At 35.5% G+C, this 21,156-nt stretch overlaps 1 protein-coding gene across 6 annotated transcripts in view; it reads right to left on the bottom strand.

Moving 5' to 3' along the window:
• Positions 1-21,156, bottom strand: part of FARS2 (phenylalanyl-tRNA synthetase 2, mitochondrial) — a 442,133-nt gene that overhangs the window by 326,668 nt on the left and 94,309 nt on the right. The window lies entirely within an intron of this gene.

The following is a 21,156-nucleotide window of genomic DNA, read 5'->3' on the forward strand; positions in this document are numbered from 1 at the left end:
AAAATTTTTTTAATGTTTTAATAAAAGAATAAATTAACTACTGTTTTTAATAACATTGGGCTGGATAATTAGAACCAAACCTCCTGATAAATCTACTAAAAAAATATAAAAATCCTTAAAAGCATTGAAGAAGTAACACAATAGAGAGGAAGCACAAAGCCAGAAAAAAGTCCTGCACAAGGCAAGAGAAAAATAATGAGAATATTTGCCTATCCAATGCATCAGCTGAAAACCTGAACATTGGTTGTGACAGCTTACCACAGCAACTAAGGCCAAAGTAAAAGTCCACAGCATCTGTGTCAGAAAAACAGCCTTAAAGGACATCCTCATGATAAGAATGAATACAAAAGTAAACCAGTTCTTGTATGGACTTTTAGTCAGGTGACATATTAACTGGGCACACAGAGAGAACCTCAGGCTGTGAAAATAAATGAAGGCAATTCCAGAATGGTATTTCTTTTAAGTGTCCAGCAAAATCAAACATGTCATAATTCTGGAAGTCCACTTGCATACTGCCGGCTTTCCATTAATCTAGTTTAGTAGATTTAGTAGGTCAATCGGAAGCACTGGCATGTCCATGTAAGTACAGAAAACATACCAAAAAATTAGGAGAGGATAAGGAGGGTTGGAGGAACAAATCCCAAACATACTAATGTTTCCCAAAGAGCAGCACACATTCTATTATTAAGATTTAGAGGGGTATGGAGATAAATATTTTATTTTAATAGTTTAATAGTTTTATATTAATTTAATTGTATACTAGACAAATATCCTATACCAAATCCTTAACACACAGTATAGCTTAGAACAATGCTAAGTTAAATAAGTCAATCACTTTAAGACTATTTTTTAAAAACTATGAAGATCTATTAGTATAGCCAATACATAAGTATATCTGAAAAATATCTGTAACATATACTAAAGACTGAAGTTTAAAAAACTCTGAAAGGAAAAGTGGTAATTCATTATGTCATCTGCACATATAACAAAGAAGAATAAGACCATGAAAACAAGTAAGCTATATTTCTAGAGGAAATATAATATTAGAGCTGGAAGGGGCTTTAGAGATCAGCTAAGCCAAACCCAAATGAGGAAATGAAATCCAGAGAGATGAAGCTCCAGAGAGGATAAGATCACTTTGCCACTTAGTCACCAAGCTAGGACTAAAACACTCATCCCACCTTTGATTCCAGGGACCATTAAGTGGCTGCCTCTCACTTAGCTTTATGCTTGAGACACATCCACTGTCGATGAAATTAAATTAGATGTCCATTAACTGCATACACTAGCCTGTGTCTTTTGTTTTTCCACTAGGATTTCTTCTATTTCTCTGACATTTTCTTAAGTGTCCATGCACAAATCCAAAGGACCCAGAACACAAATTCCACCCCCACTGCAAATGTTTACAGAAGCCAGGGCAAGTAGTTCGCAAATGAAAAAAAAAATGGTATAAGAAATCAATTCTAATCAGGCTTAAAAATAAAAGTGGATTGCAAAATTAAATTAAATTAAATTAAAAATTTTTAACATCAAAAGAATTTTTTAAATTGGCCCATATTTTAAACACACATTTTAAAAAGCAAATAAATAGCCAACTGTAAACAGAGATTGTGTAGCAAAATTTCAAGGAGTCAATTAGGACTTCCCAAAGCAGTCATTTTTCTATTCAGCAATTTAAAAATATCCATTCATCACTGGTTTAATCTATTGCATCTGCCTTAAGTATTAATGCTAAACACTCAATCACTCTGCCTCTCTCTGATTCCTGTGACAGATAAAATGACTCTATTACAAAAGGCTGCTGTTGTCCCTGCTTGCACTACTATTGGCTAACAGTTATTGATCATTTATTATACTTGCTACCTTACTGGGTGCTTACCTTGCTTACAATATGGTTTCATTTAATCTTCACAATCTTTATTATTTCCCCATTTCTCATATAAGAAACCTGAGGTTTAGTGAAGTTAAATAACTTGACACTATCACATAGCAAGTTGTAGGGCCTAAGTTCAAAACAAAATCTGACTCACAACCATATCTCCAAGGCTCCATGGTTATTTCCATAAGAGCATATACATTATCATCTTTTTGGCTTCCGCGCAAAAAGGATCTATAAAGTCAGATAAATGAGATTAAGAATTAAATACAAAACATGAAGAGAGATGTGCTACGGTAGTTTCACACACTGATATAGCTTTAGGCATCCTATTTAAAAGTGATGGTTCTCATAATTAAATCATTATTGAAAAATGATCACTAAGATTTGCCTTTCAAATGAGTTAATATGTGCAACTGCATCAATGTGAACAGTTGACGAGGACTGCTTTGAGACCAAGTGTGAGCTACAACAATGTTGTGCATCAGAAACAGAAAGGCATTGTTTGGTAGAGGCCACAAAGACTTCCAAAGGCAATATCCAGTGTAAGGAGGCTGATATTTCTGTCATGCCTATTGTGACACCAGAACTTGATGGAGGTTATCTGAGTCCTTTGATCCTGAACTAAAGGGAAGAAGAGAACCAGTAGAAATGTGGAAAGGAAATGTTTGAAAGGTGCAGAAACAAATAATATTCAGACAGGTGAAAAAGCAGAAGAAACATTACATAAACCCAAAAGTGGTTCAGAAGAAACCCTCCAGAGAGAAAAGACATGGGTTTGTGATATTGTTGTTCTTTTTATATAACTTTAAAAGATGACATGGCATAGAAAATAATCAAGATAAAACTTTAATTCGAGCAGTCCCTGTGGTGGTTGGGGCTCATAAAAGGCAAGGTCCTTCAGGGATACCCAACAAGACTGTTTTAAGCACGTGAGATGCACAGGATCATATGTTCACTGCATTTTAACTTAATCTTAATGCTGATGCAATAATTCCACCTTCCTGCCGAAGGTATCTGAGCCTGGGCAACAGGTCTGAGGGCTAGCCTAATCTCACAGTGAAAGAAAAACTTATGCTTAAGAAACTGTGGTAGCAGCATCAAGACAATATTTAGAAAAGTAAATCAGAAACAGATATACTACTTTCAAGTTACCAAGTATTTCTTCATTATAACATTAAAACAAATATGATATGGTCCCTCCAACATTTGAAAATTTAATCAGTTCATAAGCCAATTAGCCATAACTATATCATTAATTTAGTTAATTTTAGGTTCAAAAGTCAATCTTTGCCTGAGGTAATAGAACAAAAGTCTAAAACCTTCTGGGACAGATCGTAACAGCATCATTGCTCTGAAAAATATCAAATACAAGTACAGGAAACATGAGTAGTAAAGAGACAAGCCAAGATAACATTAATGGAAAAATATTGCTGTGTGACACAGCCAAACAAAATAGTTGAAGTAGACAGATTGAGTACAAGAAAGAAATGAGGTCATAACTATGAATTCAGGCTGTGCAAACCAGCATTTTATTTTAATAAAGAAGAAGAGGGGGGAAGTGGAAGGAGCAAGGGAAGGAGAAAAAGGTGAAGGGGGAAGAAGAGGAGGAGGAGCTTTAAAATCTCAGTAACAGAACCCAAATGACATTTTGGTTTTGTGGGGTTCATCCTAGATTGAAGTTGTGCTTACATGTCTAAACATTTCTTCAAGTTGATATTTTTAAATGTTTAATTTAGCTATATGACTTTATGAGAAAGGATCTGACTCAAAAGATTATCAGCTTAATTAGGGGAAATTTTTTTAAAAAAATAGTCTCTGAGCTACAAGAGAATTCTTTGGCAGTTGGGAGTACAGGATGGGCGGGGGCGTTGTGGAGGAATATTAACAGAGCTGGGAAGTGAAAACCCAAAGGTTCCCATAGAATAAAAGATAGTTGTTAAACAGCTGCTTTTTAAAGGATTTTTGAAATTTCCTGACACTGGAAAGTGGGCCAGATAACAAAAACGGGGATTTGGAGAGAAGAGGCAGGGTCGTTTAAAATTTTTTCAGAATGATTTCCCTGCAGATTACATGATACAAATGCTCTCTTCTTTCTTACTTACAAAATTATCAACAGATTCCACATCACTCATTAATGACTGGACTCACAGTAAACAAAAGAGGTCCCTAGTTCTGTATTCTACTGAGTGGGAAATTAAAACAAGAGGGTGCACTAGTAAGCACAAACATATTAACCAGAAGAGACTTAATTCCAAACTGTATGGCTCAAAAAAATGACAGGCCAGTATGAAGTCAGTGATGGGGTATGATCTCTTCACCAAAACACCACTCCCTTCATTATTTATTCTTCATAAACCCATTTTTAAAAGATTTTTGTCTGATAAGCTGTATTTACTAAATAATACTTTTTAAATTAAAGACACATATAACTGACACCAGGGTCACATTGACTTGATAAAATTCAAATTAATATTTATTTTTCTCTGTAGTCTTTTTTCCTCTCAATTATATGAGTTCTCAAAGGGGTAAGAAGTGAGGTTAGGATAAGACAATCCCAAAGAAACAGTAAGGGAAACTATTCAAATTATTGATTCAACCCATCTTTCTGAATTATCAGTACACAAGTACTCCTCTTGCTGTCAAAAATAATTGAAAAGAGTACAGCAAAAAGGTTTGGAAATACAGATAAAAATAAATATAGGTAATAATAAATAAAAATTGATTTACTAATTGTGACAAATGTGCCATAGTAGTATAAGATGTCAGTAATAGGGAAAACTGGATGTGGGGTACACAGGAACTCTCTGTACTGTCTTTGCAATTTTTCCATAAATCCAGAACGATTCTAAAATATAAAGTTTATTAAGAAATTGAATAGAGGTACCATATACTCCTCTGATTGAGGTCAGCATGCTCCAGAAAGACTCAAGCCCAAACAGCAACATTTCAAAGTCTTATTGTGAAAGAAGACAGGCTACCATGATTTTTAAGCCACTTAGGAGCAACAGGAAAGGGCTCTGTGAACAAGTGTCACCTCAAGAGTAAGGACCATCATCACAGTGCCTTGAACACAGCAGATGCTTCACACATTTCTTCTTAATTATTTCATTAATTTAGAACTATCTCTCTAAGCATGTGCTGAGTCAAGACCAAACCTTACATTAGCTGTTCTCTCCAGTTAACTTCAGAGACCAATCATGTATCTCACTCCTGAAAACATCTATCCCACCTACACTACTTTCACTAGAAAAAAAAAAATTGTTTTATCTTCTTTCAAGAAAAGAAAAGGCATCAGATAAGACCCTCCCCCCAACTTCTAGCCTTCCATTCCCATACATAAATGTATTTGCCTTTGCAGTCATGTTTAATTCTTAATGCCCACTTTAATTTGGGGGGAGGGGGAGAAGTGTACCTTCCTCCTGTCAGGTTCTAGGCATTGCTAACCTCTCTCCAATGAACTGAATAGACCCAATCCCATCACTTTCTATCTCTTCAAAGTTCTTAGAAGTCATCGTATGTCTCCTATACTTTTAATCTGTCTTATGGCTTTCTCCTCAGTTAACATATTCAATTCTTCCCTTTAAAAGAATAGTCCACAAAATAAACAGAATTCTCACTGATCCCATTTCCTCACATGACTACCCTCTCTCCTCTTCACAGTCAATGTGGTTCTTCTTTCTTGGTTACCTTCACGGTTTCCCTTTCCTTGCTTTCATGTTGCTAATATTTGTATTTCACAGGCATTTTCAGTTTTGGACACTTCTAACTATGCTTACTCTCCCCTAGATGAAAGCAGCCAAACTCATAGCCACAACTACCATCTGTATGCTGATGGATTGGAAATCTCCATCTCTATCCTTGACAACTGTACCAGAGCCCAGACACATATATGCACCTGTTTACTGGACATCTCCACTTGAAAATCTCTCACCTAAATATATCCCAAACTCAACTAGCTTTCCTGACCCCTACCGCAGAAAACAGTCCTCCTCTGGCATCCATAACCCTGGGAATGGTACCAAGAAAGCAACCCAGTTAATAAAATCAGGCAAAACAACTGATCAAATTTCCAAAATACCCAGAAGCCTTTGGCAATATCTTTGGGGAGTGGAAGGAGGCAGAAATCATTGATGTTACTCCACTGACACTGGTGCTGAGTGCGGCCTAGGGCCTGCCAGGAAAGCAGCTGTGTGGAGTCACGTGGGCACCAACTTGCTGTTCTGAATATATTCCTGACCCGGACTTCTTGAGAACATGTGTTTTTTGTCACTAAGCAAAGAATTAAATAGCCTCTGTGATATATTCGACTTGAGATTTGTCTCATGGAGGCTCAATGAGGGGAGGTGTGGAAAGACCATGTTGTCCAGCAGGGGCCTGTTTAAGTCTGCAGATGAAAGTTTGGGGGTTTCCCTACGAAAACCATGAGACTGAAAATATCGGAATGTGTCCATTTGAACCTTGAGCTTCCTGTCTTGTATAGGATACTTGACAGCCAATATTTTGTTCCACCGCCTGGCAAAAGTTGTAGTGTCTTTCACCACAGAACATTGACTGTTTCAAATCTCTTTCCATTATTTCACTGGCACAGTCTCATGTCGAGAAGAGGAAATAAAACAAGCAGCAGGGAGAAAATAAAGTCTGCTTTTGCAGTACAGAACTTTAATGCATTCCCTCCCCTCTGCTAATCTCTGTAACTTGATTAATTGGCATGTGGTATGTTGCAGAAAATCCAAGGAATGACAAAACTGATTCAATATCAATTAGCTAAAACAGGAATGGACTTCCCACAGAGACCTTAGGACAGAGCTGTATTTAACTTGGCCCTTTTGAACACAAGCTCCTCAAATGATGAACAGTAGAAGATCCCACTTAGGGTCTAGTTGTTTAAAGAAATTAAAGACTGTGGAAATTAGCAGCTGAAATCCACTTGGATGGGTCTACTATCCCTTTAATAATGTCTGTCTATTCATTTCACTAAGACATCCCAATCCTACCTCCAAAGTGATTTGAATACTTAATATTTGCTGAAATGCTTTAGTTGGATTTAAATAACGTAATTGAATTTGCTCGCTGCATTCAGGGGAAATGAAGGCTTGGGAATTCCTCTGGTAAGATATGTGAAAGAACGTGCTCATTTTTAGAAGTGATTCTTACTTATTTCCCTGTCTGTGAACCAAGATTTAAGAAGCAGTGGGCCTGCCAAAAAATGAGGCTGTATTCATCAGATTTATAGGGTTTATCTGTCCTTCTCCAGGTGACTGGCTTGTCCCTGGGGCTCAGAGGTGATTTGCTTAGTGACCGGTTTTGGTTGAGTTGAACAAGATATAGGATTGCTTTCGTACTTAGATACCATGTGTTACTTGAAACCTCATCCTAAATAGGATTAGTGTAAAACAAGTTCCTGACTAAATGCTATTCCTTTCGTTTACAGCCTAGCGAGAGAGATAAACTAGAAACTCTACACGACATAGTCAACACAGTAAGAGAGATATGGCCAATGCACAGAAGGAGGAAATCTTTGTCCCTGGGGTAATAATAGAAGGCTTACCAAAAACCCTTAAAGAGAAGTTTGACAGTATTCAGGTAGCGACGGGGTGCTGTCTTCAGATAGCTGGAGTAGCAGATCTGAAGGCATGAAGATACAAAAAAAGGTGAAGATTTCTTGCAATGTACACTGCAGAGTGGTTGGAGCAGGGGGAAGTGCTAGGAAATGAAGTTAGGGAGAGAGGTGTAAACTGCTTCATGAAGGGCCTCTAGGTAACCTTATAGAATATGAACTTTAGTTTAGAAAGAATGAGCAGTCTTTAATAATTTTTAAGCATAAGAGTGATGTGGTCAGATTGGCATTTTAAAAAAGAATTTTGCAGAGTAGCTGTGGAAGGGAGCAGTGTAGGATAAGCATAAAGACAGTGAGACCAGCTAGAAGATTACTTACAATGATCCTAAGAGAGAACCAATGCAGACCAAGACAAAGAAATGGCAGGGATGGCAACCCACGTGACACCACACAGCTGTTTCCCTGGCAAGGCCAGGCCGCACTCAGCACCAGTGCCTGTGGAGTATCGGCAGCAATTTCTGCCTCCTTCCACTCCCCAAAGATAATGTCAAAGGCTTCTCAGTATTTCAGAAATTTGTTTTGCCTGATTTTATTAATTCTGACATATCATGACAGGTATCTTTTCAGCACTTTTCTTCTCTTGGGGTACTCCTAGGGGTACCAATGGGAGAAGGAAGTAGATTAATATTCTGCCAACCTCAAGCCTATAAAGAGAAAACATCAGAAACTTCCATCTGTCAAAGCAAGGAAGTTACATGAAGCTGTACATAAAATTCATGAGAGAGTCAATATCTAGATATGTTGAAGCAAAAAGCAACAACGGCATCAATAAAAAGCACCCCATCCTGGTGTGAACTGGTTTTCATGAGAATCATCATTCAAAAGAAGATAAAACTTAATCCATTCTGCTGTCGAATTTAACATTGTGATCTCTCGTCATCCTCTTCCTAGGCCATAATGACTGATAAAACAGAGAAATGGATTGCATTTTTGCTTCAGGTAGCTAAAAAGCTCATTCATAGTGCCAATAGGTGAAATATAACGGGACTGAGATCCATCTAAATTCAATCACCTACTACTCTAAAGGAAAATGACAGAAGACACATTAACTAATCAACAGAAAAGACAGCAATGGCTTAAAAAAAAAAAAAAAAGAAAAGAAAAGAAAAAGTAAATCAGACCTAAAAAGTAAGACCACAAAATATCTGATTCATGGTGATGATATACTTAACAGGAATAAGGCAGACATCTATTTTCAAGATTAACATAAAGGTATGTGTAGGAGAATTAACATATTTGCTGAGTATCTCCCACTCAAAAGGAATCATACTAGGTTCTTTAACCACAACTCAGCAGTTGTCCTTGTTTTAATTAAGGAAATTAAGGCTCAGAGTGGTTAAATAACTTAGCAAATGTCTTCAGAGAGTGAGATGCAGAGCCAGGATTTGACTCCCCTCTCACCAGCTCAAAAGCTGGTGTTATTTCCAGAATAACAAGCACTGCTACTGAAAACATTCTCCATATGATACCAAGGCCCACAGATAGGCTCCAAGAGCCAATAACCGAAAGTTCAAGTCTTTTGTTCAATCCTGAAGGGCGCCCCACCCCCAAAAATAGAGGATTCCTTACTTTAACACTTTTATGTACAAATAAAAGCTATTTGCTAGTAATTAACTACGTGGTTTGCTAGGAATTTCTAAAATGTGGCATCCATTGAAAAATGTAAGGAGTTATTAGAATTGACTAGGGACTCTCAGTATTCCACTAATAGTCTGGCTGCCCAAGAATGCTGTGATGGTTAATTTTACGTGTCCACTTGATAGGGCTATGAGGTGCCCAGATATTTGGTTAAACATTATTTCTGGATGTGTCTATGAGAGTGTTCCTGGATGAGACTGACATTTGAATCAGTAGACTGAGTAAAGCAGATGGCCCTCCCCCGTGTGAGTGGGCCTCATCCAACCTATTGCAGGCCTGAATAGAAAAAAAAGGCTGAATAAGAAGGAATCTTTTTCTTCTCTGACTTTTAGTTATTATTTTATGTTTTATTTTGTATTTTATATTATATTTAATATTTTTTTATTTTTTTATTTTTTATTTCCCTCAAGCAGGAACACCAGTCTTCTGCTCAGATTTGGATTTCTACAGGAACTAACACCATTGGCTCTCCTGCATTTCAGATCTATACCATTGGCTCTTCTTGGTCTGAACTTCTCAGCTTCCATAAGCATGCATTGCTTTCTTTTAATAAATCTCTTTACATAAATCATATATTTGTGTACACACACACACACATGCACAAATACATCCTATTTGTTCTGTTTCTAGAGAATCCTGATTAATACAAAGAGTAAACACCAAAAAGCTCCTATAGCCCTGAAACACATCTGAAAAATTGGAACCTCCACGATTCACAAGAAGAAAACTATGAGTAGGTCTTCAGTGGTATTCTAGGTTGGTTGTAGATTTCAAATGCTGGTAGAGCCTTTTAACGATAAACTAATATTAGTTGTACATTATGAATTTGTGTGGGTTACTTGATAAACGTTATATAGTATATGTTGATGCACGACAGAATCAACATTTAACAACTAGATTCTAAAACTGTATTTAAGACACTATAGTTCAAATAAGAATCATCTATACCACTAGAGTCAAAGCAGATGTTCACATATTCTCCATGGTCCTGCTGCCAATTTTCCTGAGAAACAACACATCAGTGGTATCGCAGCGTTCTTTTTGCACTAAAAAAGTGGAAGAGTTGGGGCAACTGAACTGAGGAGTCTTATCTTGTCTAAGAGTCCATGTCCTAAAAATATGACTCTGGAGAAGATAAACCAAATTCCCACTGAAACAGTCTCTCACTCTCAATTCTTATGGTAAGAAAGTTATTCTTTCCATTTGTCTGAAGTCAATTACTCTTTGTGGTGATTTAAGCCTGGATCATAAACCTTAACTAATACATACAACAAATTATCTAAACCCCAACTCACGACAGGCCTCCAAGAGTCCTGTTATGGCTGTGTGTTAAAATCTGCTCCCTACAAGATCCATGCTACCAACTATGTACCTGAGTCTCATATCCAGGTAGCTCAGTGTCTTATGAGACTTCTAAACACAGAACTACTGTTTGTTTCTTGGATCTGAATGGTCACTACTCAAGAATGTTCTCTGCCCCAGGACAGAGACTTAGGCAGAAACTGTTCCCTTGGCTTTACCTAGACACATTCAGCTCAGCCTCCTATTCCTAGAGGGCTTTTGACTTTTAACTCTTGACTTTGATCCTAATCCTCAAATCACCCCAGCAACTGACATCTGGTCATTCTCAAGTTGGGCAGTATTCTTTGCCTTCTTATAGCTAACTTAACCCTGACTTCTGCTGCTGTTTATGTAATCCACCACTGAACACAATACCAGTTTAGATCCCAGCGTGATCTAAGAAAAATATTATAAAGAAGCAGCAGAAGTGGGAAGAAAGAGAATTGCTAAGAGAATAAAGAACAATAGCTTTTCCAATTTACTACAGACTTGGGCTGGCATATACCAACAAGGAAACTGAACTATCACCTTGACGACGACTTCTAATTTCATAATCTAATACAGGACCGTATAATATCCCTTAAACTATATACAAAATCTGATGTGGGAGGAGTGTCCAAATCTCTCAACAGATTCTCAAGTGGTAAAAGAAAAAAATTAGAAATCATTGTTATGATGAAATACTATTAACATTATATAAAGTCTCTATATAGCCTAAAAATATCGTGTTTAGATGATGTATCTAGTTTAAGAAAACTCTGTTTTATCTTTCAAATTGATTCATAGTAACGGGTTTACAATTTCACAGAGAACTACCCCAGGATATGTTGGGAAGATGATAGTAGACAGTAAATTCAAGGAGAAAATCTCAGAAAGAAGATGCCTAAAATACTTGTTAAGGGCACACTATCAGTCAAATAGCAAGAATGTCATCTTTTACATCTTAGACTCAGGCGTTTGGACATACAATTCAATAGGATGCATGTATCACAGATTGTTAGCTGATTCTGAGGGCGGCTAGTAAAGAAACTTCCTCTCCTTACCACCCCACCTGTAGCTATCAAGCTGAAAATGTGAATTACACCACTTCCTCTATATAAGTAGCTATCAGTAATGTGCACCAGGCAAAGATATGTGGTCTCTAGCGAACGAGCATATCACTGTGAAAATATTTTTGCTACTTTCACACATCACTGTAGCTAGTATTAAAAAAATTCTTACTGTAATTATGTGGATTCAGTTAAACCTAATAACACCCTCTTGCCTCCAACAGTAAATGTTGAATATAAATGGTAATAATTTTCCTGAGATCTTGGAGGAATAAGATTCAGAGAATATTCATCTGCTTTTCTCTGGATGCTATATTGGATCAGAAGCACAAGCTTTCACCCTTCAAAACATCCTCTATCCTTTCTGCATTCCACGTACCAAGAGCCAATAACTAGAGAGCATCCTCACTACCTAAATTATACTCAGGGAATTTTAAATTAGAATAAAGAACAAATGTGTTTGCCTCCCTAAATGTGACTTTCTCTAGCAACCCATTTGTTGGGTTAATAACAACCTATCTCCCTAAAGACATATTCAGGGAAGGGAGAAAGCTGACTGTGCCAGTTATCAATGCACCACCTCTGAGCCACAAATCAATCCTTCATTAACTGCTCTGTGAAAACTTGAGTTGGGCCCTTTAAGTATTTTTCTTTTGCCAGCTGGCAAAATGTTAAGCTCTGTCAGTAGAGGTCACTGGAGAGACATTACAAAGGGAATCTTGCTGGATCGCAAGTGCACTGTAAAGCGAGCAACAGCGCTCAGCTCCCCAAGGACTCCCACAGTAGCCAGCTGCTTCCTCCAATTACCCATCTTGGGCAGTTTCAGAGCAGACTGCTACTTGGAAGACATCGCCCCCAAAATAGCTTTCCCTGGCACCTCAGAGAGCAGATTTACAACAAATGCTAAAGTGTAGTCAGCCAGCAATTCCATCAGCATTGACACCACTGCCACCTCTGGGTCTTTCAGTGAGCCACAGCTAGGGAAGGGGGGAGGGGCTTTTCCTTGGGGACTCAGTATCAGTCCCAGGGGTAGCAGCTGCTCCTTACATCTGCTTGTTCTGTATGTACTCTTTCCAGTCCACTTTACTTCTTACTCGCCAATCCCTTATTACCTCAATTCTCTGTGTTATACTTAATAATTCTTTATGTTAAGCTTTCCCTGATCAAGCTACAATAGGGTTTCTGTCTTACAATCCAACCCTAACTGATATATCTACTCCCCTGGAAGGCTGGAGTGTGAAAAATGGCTAAGAGGGCCCAATAAGAAAAGCTTACAGGGAAACTCTATGCAGTTAACTATGTTAACTGTCATCTTTTACAGAGTGGTAGTCAGCCGACTAGAACAAAGGAGACATCTAAGTGCCACATTTACCAACTACCACTCTGCGCAGGACCATGCGTTAGAGGTGGGAGGCACAAAGAAAATAGAATGACACCCTTAAGGAACTGACCAGCCAGTTGAAGATATCAGATTTACACAAATTAACAATTCAAGGCTGTAGAGCTGAAAGTTCAACTGGGTCATGGACAAGAACACTATAGGTCTGTAACAGGTCTCAGATTAAAATGCTTTTTAGCTTCTAGCTTGTCATAAGCAAGAACTAATTATTTGCAAAGACCCATGCCAAAGAAAACAGAGACCAGCCTCTCTTTCAATGGTTCTCCAACCACCTCCCACTTTGTCTCCTAATAATGGGGTATTACTCAAACACAATATAGTGTGGACTCCTGGCTGTAAACAGTTGCCTTTCACTTTACTGTCAAGAGATATACCAAAGAAAACATTTAGGTAGAGGGAAAAAAAAAAACTTTTTTAATTAAAGCCATTTCAATTTAAGTGTGTTTTGACAGGGGCAGTCCATCCTAAAACATTTTAAAGAAGAGATTAGGAAAACATGGTGACTGTAATCTATCAAGGCCAAATAAAAATGCCTTCAATAAAGCCCCTCCACATGAGGCTATTAAGGAAACCCCTGAACCACATGGTGGAAAATAAAACCCTGTCATTCAATGGAAGATAGAAAAGTGATTCTGGACAAAAAGCAAGAATAAAGAGACTACCCTTGGCAAAACCGCAAGAGTAACAGTGGGGAAGCTTGGAAAAAGAAGCCTAAGAACAGGAGGGTTCTAATGAACCATCTGGAAAGTGGGAAAGAATATCAAAGGGAGCAAAAGTGAAATTTTCTAATGATAAACGAAAGCAGTTTTCTAATAAAAATGAATCACAAAGGATTTCAAAAGAGTTATTCAAAATGAAGGATATCCACTTGACAATGATTGAATCATTACAGGCAAGGAGCATAACCTATGGAAGGATCCCCTTAAACTACACTCCTGTAGGAAGAAATGGTGAATAATCATGATCCTTTTTTTTTTAAAGGGAATGGGGTGGGATGGAATACGAATCTGACGGACATCTTGATGAAGTATTTTACTAATGTGTTGTGATCAAAATTATACCAATAGCCTACTCCTCTGTACACCCTCACTCGTCTCTTCTATAAAAACATTCCCCTTTTTTTTTCTGAGCAAAGAAAGGAAGTCTCATCATGAATAATCTTCAGTTCAGGAGGAAGTACTGTTTGCATATATGTGCACGTAAGAGAAAGTCCCTGGATAAAACTGACCCAGAGTAAGTCATCAAAGGAGAATGAAGACACACTAAGGAAACAAAGACTCTGCAGTCAAGAGTAAAGCGTGAACTACATAATGGCTGCCTCCTACACAGCCCTTCAGTATATTCATAAGAATCTTGCACAGGGCACTATTGGTGAAAAAGGACAAAGCATCTCCAGGGACAAAAAATAAAATAAAATAAAATAATATCTTTGAGCACTGGCCCAGGTATGTATTTTTTTAATTAATATTTTTAAGTCAGATTAGATACATGATTTATATGGGCTCCCTCTGGTGGGTCTGTTAAACACATCAAAATCTGCTATTTTTTGCAAAACAAGTATCTCAATAAATATTTCATAAAAATTTAGTTTTGAAACTATAGAAAGGAGACTCTCAAACATTTTAATCTTAAAAATCCTTCTATGCTCCAAAAAAAAAAAATCATTAACATTTTGCATCATTTGCAAACAATAATGATGCTTAATACCATTCACCCTCCCTTCACCTCTCAGGTAATCTCTTGATTTTGATGTTTATGACTCCCAAGTGCTTTTTCACATCTACCTACATATTTAGCTAACAAGAAAAATGTGATCGTGATGTGTATATGTGTATTCGTGTGTGTAGAGAGAGAAAGAAAGCTAGAGAAGTAAAACACAGAGAAACAGAGAGAGTATAAGCAAGCACACAGTGAGAGCATGTATTGTTGGGCATGTTTTGAAATATCTATTAAAAAGATATCACTGTTTAATATCACTCACATTTCTTTTTCAACACTACTCAAATTTCATCCCTGTTGACAGATACCTCTAGTTGAATTATAATAAGTGCTATAAAACATTCAATATACAAACGTACATTGCCTATATATATTTACATATATATATATTTACAGTTAATGCCAGATCAAATAGCAATACAAATTTTTTTTTATTGGAAACCACCAAAAAATTAGACAAAGTGGTTGCAACTATATACACTCCATTAGAAAGACGTAAGATTTACTGTTCTTCTAGACACTTGGTATTGTCAGAATTATTAATTCTTGCTAATCTAATGGGTTTGGAATAATATCTAGTTGTTTTAATTTGCAGTTTCTTGTTTACTGATATAGCTGGTCCTTGTTTATTGGTTTCTTCTTCAATAGGCTGTTAATGCTTTTTACCTGTTTTTCTTTCTTTATAAAAAAATTACATAATAAATTCATAAAAAGTGTATAAGTATATCATGGTTAAAGAATAATTAAACTATATACATGTGTGCTCGCTACTCATATCCATTTTCAGAAAAGAGAACAGTACCAAAAACTCTGCAGCACCCTGCATAATCCTCTGATCACAACTGCCTTGCTGTGACTCAAGGAAGTAACTAAACTGAATTTTTAAATTATTCCCCTGCTTTCCTTAACTTTTCCATATATGCATGAACCCCTAAATAATATATTGATTATGTTGCCGATTTTTTAAAATTTGCATAAATGTAACCATATGTAACCTTCTTTCTTTGCCTAATAGTACTTTCTACATTCATTCATATTGATGTATATGGTTGTAATTTACTTGTTTACACAGATATTCGACACTCACATACCACTGTATAATACACCACAACTTACTTATCTGTTCAACTCTTGGTAGAAATATGGGTTATTCCAGTCTTTAGTTAATACTAATAGTGCTATGAACACTCTCATCTATCTGCAGATATAAGCACTTAAGAATGTATCTAAAGCATATAATGGGAGTGGAATTTCAGGTGTGAGTTTTTATACCCTCCCCAAGAGCATTCCTAAGGCTCCACATAATGACCAACACTTGGTCATTATTAAATTATTTTTTGCATACTGAGATCTTTTTATTTGATCAGCACTAATCTTCTGTTAGTCATATGCATAGCAAATATCCACCCAGCCTATTGCTTCTCTTTTAACTTCATTAATGAAGTCTTTCATTATGTAGAAGTTTTACCTTAAGATAGTCAACTTAAACAATCTTTACAGTAAGGATTTTTCTTGGTTAGAGAATCTTGGTTTAAGACGTTAATTTTTACCCCCAAGGCGATAATGATAATCTCTGACATTCTCCTTTAACTTATAAAGACTTCTGTTTCACAAATGAATTGTGAATCCATCCAGAATTGAATTTCTCATTTGGTATGAGGTAGTTATCAATTTTTTTCTATATAAGTAATTGTCTCAGAGCAATTCATGTAGACTACATCACCTCTCCATTTATTTAACATTACTCTTATTTTATAATTAGATAATAAATTCCCAGATATGAGTAGAGCTGTTTCAAAGTTTGTTCGACTAATCTTGTGCTAATACTAAATCGTCTTAATAATTAGAGATTTAGATTCTTGACACCTGGTAAGAAGTGTCCCCTTGAATCAGTACTCTTAAAAACTATTCTGGCTATTAGTAAACTTGTTCTTCCTATGAATTTGAAGATCAGTCTTCAACTTCTCCAAAATACACATTGGACACTTACACTGAATTTATAGACTGATGCTGGTATAACTGCCATGTTCATGTTATTGTTTTCCTACCTACAAATCTACAAACATCATCTCTCTCTCCTTTTTCTCTTCTTCTTTTATGTCTTTTAACAATATCTAATAATTTTATCCATAAATATCTTAAACATCTTCTGAAAGAATTACACTTAGGTACCTCAAAGTTTTATTTGATACTACGAATGAAAATTTATGCTATTATATTTTCTAATTATTACTTGTGATTAAGAAACTATATTATTTTTATACCCAACAACTTTGCTGAACCGTCGTATTAGTTTTAATGATTGACTTGGATAGCGTATTCGATTTTCTAGGTAGACCGCCTACAAATGAATCAGTTTTATCTCATGTTTTCCAATGCTTATACCTTCTGCTTCTCTTCCTGGTTTACTACATCAACCAGAACTTCCCACACAATGATGAATAAAAACACAGTGATGGCAACTAATCCTGAAATGTTGCTAATTTTGATAGAAATGTTTATAATGATTCACCACTAATTATGATGTTTGCTGTGAGTGTTTGATGAATATCACTTATAATGTTAAGGAAGTAACCTTCTATTCCTAGTTTGCTAAAAGTTTTTATCATGAGTCATTAATGCATCAATGCTTTTTTTAATGTCCTAAAACATTAAATGCAGTCAAATTATTTCCTATATTTATTGAGGTAATCACATGCTTTTCCTTTTTTTATTGGTTAATATAGTAGAATGTATTACATGTATAATACTAATATAGTAGGACACAATATACCTATGAATTAAATTTTTGCAAACATTTCATTTAATAATTCTATATCTGTACATTAAAAAAGAATCCATGTTCATAAAGCTGAAATGTGTAAAAAAATTTATTCAGTTTGTATATTAACACATCTAACCTCATAAAATGAGCTTTTTCTATTCTCTAAAACAGACTGTAAAAGTCTTTCACATTTCGTAAAAATTCACATGTAAAATCATCTCAGACTGATAGAAGAGAGGCTATTGGTTTCAGTTTTCTATTGCATGCACTGTATGCTCTTATGTTTAATATTTCCTACCTCCTGGTTTTGGTTTTGGTTTTAGTTCTTCCCCAAGAAACTATGGATCATCTCATGACTGACTGACTGATACCTTCTTACATTCCTGGATCCAGTTCATATTCAGCAAATGTCTTTTTGATTGACTTACCGATCCCAATATTTTCCTTCAATCTTTTCTGTTAGACTTTTATTAGGAATTTTCCAAACATATGCAAAAACAGAAAGGATAATTCCTCATGTACCCAGCACCTGGCTTCAATAATTAACAATTCATAACCAGTTCTCTTACATTCATTCCCAAATGCCTATCTCCGTAATATTTTGAAGAAAATTCCAGACATCTGATCATTTCATGCACAGGTATTTCAACATGTATCTTGAAAAGAAAATGAGACTTACAAAAATAAAATACTATTATAATTCCTTAAAAGAAGAACTTAAATTCAAATATTTAGTGTTCAATTTCCAATTGTCTCAATATTTTTTTCTTTAAAAATGTTTTCTCTTGATGGGATCTACATATCGGTTGAACTTTTTCTTTCATCTATAGGTGCCATTTCAATCCCCTTTTTTTTTTCCTTAGAGGTTATTTGAAGAAATTGAATCATTTACCTTAGAGCACTGCTTCTCAAACTCTCTATGATGAAGAGACAGTTTTAAATTTCCAAATCGGTCTCAAACTGACATGTGGTCCTACTGCACATAAGTACTAACAGACTGAGCAAATGCAACTTATCAAGAGTGTTTAAGAACACCTGAATCAGTTTATATGGTATTCAACAAAAGACCACTGATAATGTGCTTGAATATAATGACTTAAACATTTCTAACCACTTAACATTGCTTAAACATTTCTAAGTGCTTACTTTTGATCATTCTATTTATTTCATGATGCAGATCACATCCAGGGTAGCATTGCTATATAATTTCCCATAAGCTGATTTTGCTTATTACATCTCCATGATGTAGTTTAATATGTTTCTCTGTCCTCTGTACTTCCTATAAATTTGGTAGTTAGATCTAGATTGTGATCATATTCAGTTCCACATTTCTTGGCAAGACTTTACACTTAGCATGGTATTCTTCCATCAGGAGACACGTAAGTCTAGCTGCCCCTCTTTTTGTGATGTTAGTGATTACTGATTGGTAAACAATGTTATTGCTAGTACTTAATGTCGAAGCTCCTCTAGTAAATTTGGTTGTCCACAGTTTGTTCTCTGATAGACCCTTAAGGAAGCTCTCCTTCTCCCGGGCCCCATCGCTCTCCTCTACTTACTACCTCTGTTCCTGACACAATGCAGATCTTTCAGCTGTCAGTTGTGAGTTACCACACTTTTGTGAAGATCTTAGGGAGACCTAGTCATCCAGCTGTCTTACAGATGTTGTCTATAGTTTTGGGTTTTGCTATGCCAGTTAGCTGTATTTGTTTTTGTAAGATTTGGGATTATTTAAAACTATACCAGTATCTCCTTTCTAATGTTTCAGAACAATGCTGCTTACTTTTCACATCTTAAACCAAACACTTAATTTTTGATTTTGAGGATTTAAATTTTTTCTTAAGTAAATATACTTAAAACAAAATGTACTACAAGTATCTTTATCACTATATCCCATCTATTTTGCTTTATTAATGTTAACAACTGTGATCATATGATTTAAATGGGGTCTACCAACTTTCTGTAAAATAAACTGTTTTCCCTCACATCTAAGCAGTATGAAATGAGTTTCTTCAATGCTTGTTAGCGTTAAGTAATTTGTGATTTACTGTAATACTTCTCTTTAACCTATGAATCTATAGCTGTGAATTCTCAAATGAGGATAAGAAAATTTTCTTAATTTCTACATAAACTATATTGTACTCAGGCATAATTCTATTTATGTTATTAATTCTTTGACATTTGTTTACATTTCAACTGTCAACATGGACAACTTATTTAAAGTATTCCATGTGACTATACACCTCTGACTCTTGACTATAGAATTTATTCGTATGTGTGTGGTGTGTATCTCTATAAACACACACAGTTACGGAATTTTAAAAATAAACATAAATCAAGCCTATTGATGATATTTTTCAGATTCTATCTTTACTCATTTTGTCTGCTTAATCCATTTGGTTTTGATTGAAGTCATTTAAAATCTATACAATAACTATGAATTTGTCAAACATAATTTTTATTTCTTCAATTTTAGTTTATGCATTAAGGCATATTGAAATTCCTAATTCATAAAGCATCTTGGTTGATATATTATCCTTCTTTATTCATATCTATCATTTTTACATAAATTCTATTTTGTCTAATATTAATATTGCTATACCAGCTTTCTTTTGGTAAGTATATGCTTGATATATCTTTTTCCTGCTCCTTACTTTTAAGCTCTGGTGTGGACTCGTTTCAGGTTTCTGTGATTAAAAAATGTCCTATCTGATAATGTATGTCTGTAATCGGTCAGTTTAACCCATTTAAATTTGTGACTACTAATATATTTCACCTTTTTTCCAAACAAGAAAAGGTTTTCTTCACAATTAACAGGTAAATACTGTTGACCCTTGAACAACCTGAGGGGTTAGGGACACTAACCCTCCACAAATCAGAACCTCATTTACAACTTTTGACTCCCCAAAAGTTAACTATTACTAGCCTACTGCTGACCAGCTTTACTAATAACATAAACAGTTGATTAATAGATATTTTGTGTTACATGTATTATATATTGTATTCTTGCAATAAAGTAGGCTAGAAAAAAGAAAATGTTATTAGGAAAATATATTTACAGTACTATATGTATTAATTTAAAAAATCTACATATAAGTGGAACTGTGCAGTTCAAACTCATGTTGTTGAGGGTCAATTGTAACATATGTATTGTCATAGTTCCATTTCAATGCTTACCAGTGTTTCTTCCACCTCATACCTCTCTATTCACTTTTCTTCTTACTGAAATACACCATATAGTACTTAAAATAATAATTATAAAGATTAAATAACAGGACAACTTTAAAACATAATGATATGATTTTTTAAGTTACATATGTAGCATGATTAAAACAACTGAAAAAAATCCTATTCATAGGAAAATAAACTGAAGGAAGAATAAAAACATTTTTTTGAGAGTGAAGATTAGGTCACGCTTAAAATCAACACTTTAGTTAAGACCAGGAATCCAAAATCCACCTCCCCCTCTCTCTCACCTCATTCTAGGAACTAATGCTCCACTTGGGTCATAAGCAGATCCCAATTACAAAGCAGCTCTATGAAAAGCAACACAATACAGTAGAACGAACAATAAACTCAGAAGACCCAAGTTCAAGTTTTAGCTCTGACACCAACGGGTTGGGTAACCATGGGCAAGTCACTAAACCTTCCAGGACTTCAGATTCCTTGTGGTTGAAGTAGAAATAATCTATCTCACAAGGTTTTTATTAGGATGAGTAAATGAAACAATAAAGATGTAAGTACTTAAATGAT

Source organism: Rousettus aegyptiacus, unplaced genomic scaffold (assembly GCF_014176215.1).
Source record: "Rousettus aegyptiacus isolate mRouAeg1 unplaced genomic scaffold, mRouAeg1.p scaffold_m13_p_1, whole genome shotgun sequence".
Lineage (NCBI taxonomy): Eukaryota > Metazoa > Chordata > Mammalia > Chiroptera > Pteropodidae > Rousettus > Rousettus aegyptiacus.